Below are 11,655 nucleotides of genomic sequence, written 5' to 3' on the forward strand. Positions count from 1 at the left end.
AGCAATAGCATTCTTCCCCATTAATTAGTTGTGTGTTCTTGCCCAGTATAACTTAGAGTACCATCCCATAGCACGCCTGTTCAGACCTTGCCATATGAGCGACTTGCACCCAGGGGCGGAGCTACAGTGTAACGTGGGGGTTCGGACAAACCCAGTAGCTTTTGCGTAGATCCTGTATTTGCATTAGAAATTACAGTGACTTTATATAACTATTACGGTCTGAACCCACATACGAAACAAGCAGATGGTTCAGTGGTAGGAAGAGCAACGGGAAGGTCTCCGTGTCACGTGGTTCTAGGTTCAAAACCAACCTTCAGCAGCTTTTTTCTCTTTTGCTAAGAAAAGAGATTTCTTTTTAAAACTTTAACAGTCTCTTTAACAGATTTCTTTGAAATGGTAGGAGTGCTAATTTGATTTTAATTCTTTTTAGAGCATTATTTTGTATTTCTTAATTATTGTTTAATTGTATCAAACTGAATGTTCTTTAACATAAAATGTCAGCTCTTCACGTACTGATTTGATGTTGGCTTTCTTTTCTTTTTGTAAAAAACTTTAGTAGTATTCAAATTTATTGAGTAATGAATTTCATTATTTTATTATATATTTGAACAAAGATAACATTTTTAGTGGTTTATGAAATTCTTTAAGGAAAATTAAAAGGCAAATTATTGGAAATTGCTGGGGGGTTTTGTGGGGGGGGGAGAAGAATTATGAGAAATTAGAGTAGAATAAGTTTCTCACAATTATAAACAACTATTTAACTACTACGTGCACTCAATATTTATTTAATAAAAAAAAAAAAAAAAATTCAATATTTTGAAATTCATAGGAATAATTTCACACCTTTTTTATATTAAAAGAGAGGATTAAGGAACCATGCATGCTAAGATAAATCCAGGCCGCAGATTACTTTCTTGTACATGGCAAATCATGTATTGAACGTTATTGGACTGAATGGTGCTGGATCGGAGGAGATCCAATCCCGCAATATATACAGATTTATATAATTTTTAAGTGGTTCGTTGCTTTTTTAAATATATATTGAAGTTGAAGTGTCACGACCCAAAATCTCAAATGATGACTGAGTTTTACAACATAAATGAGTGGAAACTAGAAAGAAACAACTCTTAATAAGTCTCATAATAGGTCTCATAATAATAACATAAAGTAATTCCAATTCATACATCTCCCATAGCCTAGAAGTCGTAAGTACACGAGCTACTAATCCGAACTAATCCGAAGTACAAGTTTGAAAATACTAGATATACTGTCTGAAATGATAAAGATAGGAATGGAGACCGGTCTTTGAATGCCTCTACTCACTCCATGTCATGAACTGACTAGCTACTCACTCCAAACTCCAAAGCACGCTCAACGATCAACTGGATCTCTTCCTCTACTCGAACCCTGATCTAAACATACACACAAAAGGTGCAGCAAGTGTAGAGTGAGTACGGGAACCATGTGTACCTAGCAGCATCGTTGACTGATCCTAAACTGAAGCGATTACGAGGGTTGGTTCTTCCGATACTCACCTCCTTGCTTTGTTAGTTATTAAGTTTCACATTTTATAAGCACTCAAGCATTTAAGATGGAAAGTCTGTTGTCAATCTATATTCAAAAAATAATCTAAAACAAAATCTGGAAAGAGAGGACACAATCTAAAACAGAATCTGGAAAGAAAGGAAAATAAATTTGAGCCCACTGAATTCATAGAGTGTCCTTAAGAAAATTATTCCCCTCAATATATCCAAGGTTGTGAAATATATCCTCCCATGATAGAACAAATTAACTCACCAGCATGGTGGTACCTTAAACCCTGATGAACGGCGAATGCACAGAGGGCAGAAATCACACACAGAAAATATTTAAAGTGCAGAAAAAAAAAATATGATCATAATTTTCATAAGGAAAATCTAATGGACTGACTAGATTTATATGGCCATTGGGTAGAGTTAAGTGAAAACATGCAACTCAAAAGTTGCAACTTTTCAGCTAAGTTGCATCTTTTCAGAAATATTTCCCGTTCACCTTAACTTAAACCCAACAAAATTCCCAACATGAATGGGAATAGCTATATGGTAAAGGAATGCATGAACAAGTTTGTGATTTGCAAGTAAAAATTAATTGCATCTGGATAAGTAATTTTTCCTTTCAACTTTCCGTAGTGAACATATATCGGATATACATGGTCAATCGATAGATTTGATTTCTTTGAACCTTCGAACTTTGGTTTATACCTAGACAACATAAGTCACACAATTAACCCTTAGCTTTCTTTGGTTCTCACTATTGTGTTCGTTTCATCCATGAACACCGCCTGATTTATGAGTGCGGAGAAAAACAGGTCTTCACTTATCATTTTCCATGAAGCGACTAACACTTTGCACTCACATAGGTGATTCCTAAACGTTTCATCCCATAGATACACCATTTGGTCATATCTGCCAAACTTAGAAACCATTAAAAGTCTTATCGCTTTATCTTTATTTTTGAACATTGTCTTCATCATAGGAATGGGTTGAGTTATTTGACAATGTTGAACCGCCATTCATAACTTTGTTTGACCTCTTTGGACATAGCTCTTGGGATCTCCAATCTACTACGTAGAATTACCGCCATGATGACTTGTCCTAGGCCTTAATTTCATCCCCCTCGATGATCTTTCAACTATCTCTCTAGTTAGGCCTTTTATAAGTGGATCTGACACGTTATCTCTAGCCTTTACATAGTCAATAATAATAACTCCACTAGAGTAGTTCCCTAGCGGTATTGTGTCTCCGTCATATGTGACGAGATTTTCCGTTATACATAATGCCCCTTGCCATTCCTATTGCTGCTTGGCTATCGAAAGGCATGCATATTGGTGCCAACGGTTTGGGCCACAATGGAATATCTTCCCAGATATTCCGGAGTCATTCAACTTCTTCAAAATTCACTGGCTTCGTCTAGAGCTATGAACTCAGACTCCATTGTAGAGCGAGTGATACACGTCTATTTGGATGATTTTCAACACACTGCTCCTCCACAAATGGTAAACATTTATCCAATTGTGGACTTAGATTCAGTTGATCCGGTGATCCAATTTGCATCATTGTATCCTACAATAACTGCGGGATATTTATTATAATTCAAGGTAAAGTTTTTGGTATGTATCAAATATCCAAGAACCCGTTTCATTGTCATCCAATGAGTTTGATTGGGATTACTCGTGTACCAACTTAGTTTGCTTATAATAGAAGCAATATCTGATCGCATACAGTTCATGATGTAAATCAAAATTCCCAATACTCGATCATAGTCTAATTGAGTCTCACTTTCACCTCTGTTCTTTTCAAGAGCAGTGGTTATGTCAATTGGAGTCTTTGCCGTTTAAATACTTGAACTTGTGAAGTAACCTTTCAATGTAATGCGATTGAGACAATGCTAGACCTTGAACAGTCTTAAGGATCTTAATTCCTAAAATTAAGTCGGCAACTCCTAGGTCTTTCATAGCAAATTTTCTAGCAAGAATACGCTTAGTAGCGTTTATGTTGGCAATGTCTTTAATCATTATCAACATATCATCAACATATAAACAAACAATGACTACATGATTTGGAGTGTTCTTAATGTAAACATCTTGAATCCATTTGTCAACATTGATCATGCCATTGTTTAGGTACTTGTTTTAGTCCATGAAGAGAATTAACAAGTCGACATACCTTCTTTTCTTTCGTGAGAACTATAACCCCTTCGGGTTGTTCCATGTAGATTTCTTCATCTAAATATCCATTTAAGAAGGTCATTTAACGTCCATAGATGGATTTCAAGACTATACATGGAGGCCAAGGTTGTTAACATCTGAATAGATGTTATTCTTGTTATCGGCTAGTATGTGTCAAGATAGTCAAGACCTTCTCGTTGTATGAATCCTTTAACAACACGTCTGGCCTTATACTTGTCAATAGTACATCATCTTTTATCTTCCTTTTAAATATTCATTTAGAACACAAAAGTTTATTATTGGGAGGAAGATCGACCAATTCCCACGTATGGTTGTTCAATATGGATTCAATTTGATTATTCCAATACTAAGCTTCCAAAGAATTCATAGGTTCTTGAAAATTTTGAGGCTCATTTTCCAAAAAAATGTTAGAAAATTTGGTCCAAAGGATGTAGAAGTCCATTGATGTTTACTATTGTCACGACCCAAATAGCCGTGAGTGGCACCCACACTAATTCACCTAGTGGGCGAACCAATCCCCTTAACCAATCATCCAACGATGACCAATTACCTAGCTATTTTTAGACGTATATCAAGAATATAAACAAATTAATAATCATCCAAACGTCTAGTCATGCTATAAATAATTAACAAATGCGGAAGTCTAACTATTACAACCCCCAAATCCAAAAGTCATCGTATAAGGACTCTAAAACATAACTATCTAAGAATGAACAATGGTCTGAAATAAACGTAAATGTCTAAAATGAAATAGACATCCAATATGAGAAAGATCTTCGGGCGGCCTGGCATGGATAGGAGCTCACCCTCAAATCTGTCGGTAACTAGCCTCACGCTAAATATGAGGTCTGGTAGACGTCTCTGGATCACAATCTGCACTCAAAAGAATGCAGCAAGGTAGTATCAGTACAAACACTATGTACCGGTAGATATCATAGGCCGATTAAGATTAGTATCATGCATAAAATCACGAAATCAATAGAATAGACAGATAAGAATAACAGCACATAACCATAAGAAATTATCAACAAGAATCATCCCACTGAATTAAGATAAGCCCACACAACCAACAATCAATAAAAGTAACTCAAATCATGTAATCACCAACATAGTTGTATCTCACGAATTAAAGAATATAAAACATGGATTCTGCCTCGCGTCGACCACTGCAACGATCGATGTATCGCTGCAGCGGTCACGCTATAGCGGGAAGCCTCCCGCTATGATGAACCTCATTAATCCCTGTCTCCCAAGATGGAGAGCCTATACCCGCTATGATGGACCCGCTACAGCGGTCCCTCACCCGCTGCAGCGGTCCATTTTGATAGTAGCTCAGGTTTTTGCACCAGTTTTCACCCAAAAATTCCAACACCAATCCAAGGCCCTACAGACGCAAACAAAACATGAATATATACATAAAAACACGCTACAGACTCACCCACGACCTCAAAATTCCTCGAAAAGGAAATGGGTGTGTTTTTAAAATGCAATGTGGTTAAGAGAAAAGATCCTTTCATGATTATAATTTTGGCTTGAAGTTGCTTAGGAACACTAGCTTGTTATTGTTGCTATATGTTTATGGTGGGTCTGTTCGTAGTGCATCATGTTTGAACTTGGCAACAAAAGTCTTTAAGGTTGGGCATAACTTCATGAGTCAAATGTGGAAGTGTGGTAGAGCTAGGTTGTTTTGAACATGCCCGTGACCTTTAGTGTTGTCACTGGAAGATTAGGATGGGGGAAAGGATTTTAGGAGAGGAAAAGGTTAGCCTGGGCATGAACTGGAGATAGTGATCAGTGGAGCCCAGGATCCTTTTTTGCTGAAAGGAGACTCAGGAACAGGAGATGTGGAGGTGATGAGCCCACCCTATCCTGTTTCCCTTTTAGGAGCCTGAGACTGTTTTCTTTCATCTTTTTGACCTTCTCCTCATGATCTCGGGACACACAAGGGTCTCAGGTAGATTAGAACAACTTAGCCATATCTAAAAGAGGGGAAGAGATACACCTAGAGTCAAATGAACTGCTGTCAATATTTGAAAAGTCCAAGTGTGTATGATTTTTACCATGTCTCCTGAAACTGTCTTTCTTTATCTTGGGAGTTTGCTTGTTTTGAGTTTCATTGCTTAAACTGGTTTTGTGCAAGGAAGTGGGACTGATAAGTGTATTGTAGTGGTATGAGTCCACATCATGAGAACTAGGTGCCAAATTTGCTGCTTACTACTTGCTCCTGTGTGTGATCCTATGTCTTTCATCCATCTTTTTTTTCCTGTCTTAGCTTGTTTATCCATGACCGGTGTCTGAGAATTTGCCCCTTTTGGTTTACTGATTGAAATCTATTTCCTATGTAATGATTGAATCCCCTTGTTTACCAAAACTATGATCATGCCACAAACCTATTTCTTGCTTTCTTTCCTTTCTTTTTGTTCCTTGAGAAAAGTTTCTGATAAGTTTAAGTATTTGAAAGGTCATTGGTAAGAGTCAAATTATTTTAAGGTTGTTTTGACTAAGTGCCCATATAACTTGCCCATTAGAAATCCCTTTTCCTTAATGAAGGCCTTAAAAGTTCATTCATTTGTTAACAAGTAATCCAGATTAGTTAAACTGTCTATTATATGCTTGAGTAACAAAAAAGAGGTAAGGTTTAAAGGCTGCCAGTTTTTAAATATGTGCTTTAAAAGTCCTAAATGCTATCAGACTTTCTTTTACCTGGAACAATAACTCTGTCTAAAGTCTTGATTGCTTGTGAGGCCTTCCCTAGGCCCTCTTTGTGAGAATGTTATGCTTATTTTGCTATTAATTTGGTCATGTGTACCCTTTGGTGTTAGTTGGGATGGGACTTAATCCATAACTTGAATTTATGAAGAATGTAGACCTATCGGGGATGAGGCTGTGAAGACAAGGGAGCCTGAAATAGTCTGTATTGATTGAACCTGATCCTGCCATCACTTGAATTAGTTTAACCTGCCTTGTTTTCTCTAGGGACTGGCTTGGACCTTAGTATAAATGGATAGGTCTGTTTGGTTTGAGCATGTGCATTTGACACCCTTTTTATATTCAGTCCTAGGATAGGTAACTTTGAAAGATACAAACCTCCATGTGACCATGGTGAAGGCTGGAAATGGACCAAAGCCACATGACCTAAGAAAGACCTTTTCAAGGGGCCTTAGGGAAAGGAGAAGAGAAAATCAGAGCCCACTGTTCATATAATCCTCTCCTTCAAATAAGAGGTCTCATGGCACTTCTGTGGTCTGTGGGGGTGAGGTTCATTGCCAAGAATTCTGGAAACCACCTAGATTCTGCCCCCTAGGCTTAGTGAGACCCCCCCCCCCCCAACCTCCCCAGCTTAGAGTTAGCATTGACCTAATAAGGCTGATTTTGGCTTTGACCAAATGAATAATAATTGTGCATATGAGTTTGAAAAATAAAAGGCAAAGATAGAAGGTTAGGCAAAGATGCAAATTTAGCTTGCTCAATTTCTCTTATCTGGTTTTGTTTACTTGTCCTTTATAGTACATTATCCCCCCCCCCTACCATGGCCATGTCCTTGTTTGGTTCTATATGCTCTTCTCATTGATGAGAGGCAAAGATGCTCTAGTACTTCATGGTGGTATGTTTGGTACTGATTTTCCCCCTTTGAGTGTCACAGCTTGTGTGCCCTTGTCATGATCATGTGTCTTTAATTTATCTTCCCAGGTCATTCCATATTTGATATGTTAGCTATGTCACCTTTCTTTCTATAACTATGTTGTTTTGTCTTGCCCTATTTATAAACTTATAAGTTGCAGTTGTGTCACCCTATGACTGTGGATTTGGTTTCCATTCTTTGATTCATTCATGTTTTGTTTTGGGCCTCTCTCATAGGTGTGTGCATGGTCATGTTTTGCTGCTGCAAGTCCATGAACACACCTATGACTGTGGGTTTGGTTTCTATTCTTTGATTCATTCATGTTTTGTTTTCATGAATTACATAGTATGTTGAATCTGGCAAGCTGTGCAGCGACTTATCCTGGGATCTGGTTATGTTTGTATGGCAGAATTGGTATGGGACAAGGTAATTTGGGGGGCGAGGTCTAGTCTTAGCCTTCCCCGGTAACCAGCCCTGCTTGGGGTTCGTGAAACCCCTTGGAACGTGTGCGGCATCGGGAATACGGAGGAAACGACTTGCCCTTCCTCCTCATTTGCCAAAGACCAGCCAACAGGCCTTGTGGCATTCACACATAAACCTTGGCACAGCTGCCTTGCTTCCTCGACCTATAGAAACTGTGATGATATACATGTATATGTTTGATGTATATGGCCTTTTCTCTTAGTATAATCGTGATAATTGAGCCAGTTTTGATATACATGTGTATGTTTGATGTATATTCCCTTTTTTTTTTGTACAATTGTGATAAGTTAAAAAATTATAAACTAACCGGTTTCCCATTTTCTTTCCTCCCTCACCACATGGCCACTCGGGTCGGGTTAGCCTGCCTATTGGGCCTCAGGCCCAATAAAAAAAATTCTTTCCTCGGAGATATTGAGCCCGCAAAGATGGAGAAAAAGCTTGGCGCGCAAAAGGCCCAGCCATGGGTAAAAATGGCCGGCTAGAGGCTTGGTACGCCCCTAGTCTCTACATTATTTGCTCATTTCTATCCTTCGTTTTTTAGTTTCTATGTATTTGTCAAACTTGTACAAACTCATGTTGTAGTGGAATCTTTATTCTGCGAACTAGTAGTCTTAGGACAACGGTGCTCATGCCATCTAGATTGACCCTAAGTCCCCAAACCATTTCTTTAAAAAAAAATTGGATTTGGCGTAACGATTTTTGATAACTTAAAAGAGGGCTAATTAAACTATTTGACATGGTTTTAAATCTTTAAAACAAGAAAAAATGAAAAGAGTATTTCAAAAAAGCTTTGAGTATTGCAAATGTGTTAAACGGTTTATTTTTCCAAAGCCAAAACCGAGTTTTGTTTTCTAGCCCTAAAGGATAAAAATAGGCAAGTGTTTTTCATGAATAACTTGGTATAATTTGGGGCCAAACCCCACTGATTTTGGCAAAAAAAAAAAATGACAAGGCCAGAATTGGCCAAAACAAGATGATTTTTCGGGTCAAAGCCCATTTACAAGAAAACAAAAAAGGGAGAGAGGGAGGGAGGGGGGGTGGGGGTGGGATTTGAACACTCCTAAAGCCTTTAAACAAATTCACTTGGGCCCAAAATAGGTAGATGTCTTTCAAATTAAATGTTAGCTATAAAGGTCCAAAACACAAAACCAATTTCATAAATTGTCTTAAACAATGCATTTCCTAAAATAAATACATTCGTATACATATGAGTTCTCGGATAAAGTGTTCAAAAGTATTATACGGATTGGACCAAATAAAGTATGAGTCAAGCATGGACAAAATTGGACATTTTCAAAACGTAATAAGTTTACATTTTTTTTTATAAAGACAACAATCTTATACTCATTTTCCAAACGAAACACATCATCCTTACATTCAAAAGTGGGGGGGGGGGAGGGGAGGTGTTATTTTACCCGAATATTATAAATCCGAACCTACGTACCTTATATATAAAAGGAACATCTTCAAATTCTCTTCAAAATGATATGCAAAATAACAAGATTTTTGCGAGAATAAACACTAAATGGATAGTTCATGCAAATACTTATACTTTCGAATTCAAAGGTCAATCATATAGTACGGATCCTTAATACTGGGGTGCCTAACACCTTCCCCAGGGAATCATCAGAACCCTTACCTAGAACTCTAGATTACAAAGGATTTTTCACGGTATTTGAATAAACCCTTCACCCTCGGTTTTCCTAATTTCCTAAAAATTAGGTGGTGACTCTTTTCAAAAAATAAGACCGAAAGAGCACCAACGAGTTCGTAGTAGCTTTTTATGCCTTAACACCGCGTAAAAAGCGAACTGTTACAAATTCAACCTTCGATTTAACACCCAGAACCCTCCGGACACAAAACAAATATGCATTTCAGTTATAAAACATGCTACCAACCTCTCGCACGCTCGAAATTCCCGAAAGAGGTCGTCTTGATCCGGTGTTGACCGAGGTCAACTCCAAATTACTAGTTTCTAATTCAACGATTCAAATCACACTTGAATGCCTCGAGACCCAAACCAATGGCTCGACTAAGTCATAAATCAAATTTCCAACTTAATAAAATCGACAAAACTTTGAAAAGGACGCATTTACCCTTGATGTTGACTTCGGTCGAACATCTTTATTTCTTTAACTTAGGAACTTCAAATCCGCCTAATTGCCTCGAGAACTGGGCCACCCATCCCTGCAAGTAAGAGACGCCTGAATGAAACTGCGGGAAGGGTATTTTGGGAAAAATAAGGTAAAATCTCAAAACAACTAAACGAGCCGTTACATGAAGATGAAGTTGTGTTTTGTTATACTATTTGCACAGGAGGGGAGAGAGAATTTTTATTTGAAAATATGAAGATGGAGTTGGAAAACATGTTATACGGTATTCTTTAAATTAGGAATCCAACTTCAAGTTGAATTTGGAATTTTAATGGCCAAACACTGATTTTCAAATAAAGTGAAAAATTATTATGGAAAAAACTGAATAATTTTTATGGCCAAATGAGTCCTAAGTGCTCAATCAATTTTTTATAAAAATAAATTTTACAAAAGAGTATTAGACACGTGGAAGCATATATTAAAAAAATCGACTCGACTCTTCTCGAGTTCAATTTTAGTGTAGCAATACTGAGTAGGACTCATCTCTGCTTACTGTTATAGCCGTTGGATCAAGCAGCTCAACTCAAAATCGTAGTAATAAGCTCAATTGGACTAGACTTGAACTCACTCAAGTTGGCTAGACGACCAGACCTAAACAAAGAACATTGATAGTGAACGATTTAGGAAGTGTTGGAGGACCATGGACTCTCTTCCTTTCTCAATTCTCTTTTGCTTTTGTCACGACCCAATTTGGAGGTCATGATGGCACCTATAATTTCCCGCCGGCAGGCTAACCATCCCCAAAAGTTACCAAATCATTTGAAAGGTAGAACGGAAAATAAAATACAACAGAAACATTATCCAATAGTCTCAATATAAATAAAAGGAAATGCAAAAATGTAACTTAGTCTTAATTACAACCCAAAACCTGGTCTAAATGGTACAAGAGTGCTAATAAGTCTGACACACATCCAAAAGATAAATAACACTATTCGTGGGAATCAACAGAAAGTAAATAGAGAGAAGTCCAGGGACCACGAATCAGCCATATAGCTCATCCTGAAACTCTCAGATACTGCGCATCTTGATCAACCGCTAAGTCTTGAGCTGGAATAGGGATCAGTATGTGCATCGAAAAGTACAAAAGTGTAGTATGAGTACAACCACTAGTACTCCATAGGTATTATAGGTCGATAACTAGGAAATCACGCATAAAGTATAGAAAGATTGAAAACAACAATTAATGGAACATAAAGCTAGCATTCCTTAGTCATAACAATTTAGTCATGCTTTCTCTAATCCAACAAGTAATCATGTATCACATAGGAAATTAAATGAATCAAATGAATGCAATGAATGCAATGTACCGGTCAACCTCATAGCTGGTACACTCATGATATAGGCCATGCCTTAAATTCATGACCCGTGGAGGACTCACGAGGCCCATATACCTCCCAACTCTATCCGGCATTTACCCTAGAACTGGGTGAGAATCAAATCAAATCATATCATATCATATCATGGCTTATCAATTCACCTCTTATCATAATACCTGGAACCATTTCCCTTTGTGTTTTAAGAACATCATTCTTACCTCTTCCCGGCGCCTCATCGGACTATCATCTTATCTTATTCAAATTCCCACTCCGATGAATATATACATGTATGCATGGATAAGTACAACATGCATGGTATTATGTGCCAGCAATGTCATGAAGTATGAAAAGAGT

The sequence above is a fragment of the Lycium ferocissimum genome, chromosome 12 (assembly GCF_029784015.1).
Source record: "Lycium ferocissimum isolate CSIRO_LF1 chromosome 12, AGI_CSIRO_Lferr_CH_V1, whole genome shotgun sequence".
Taxonomy (NCBI): domain Eukaryota; kingdom Viridiplantae; phylum Streptophyta; class Magnoliopsida; order Solanales; family Solanaceae; genus Lycium; species Lycium ferocissimum.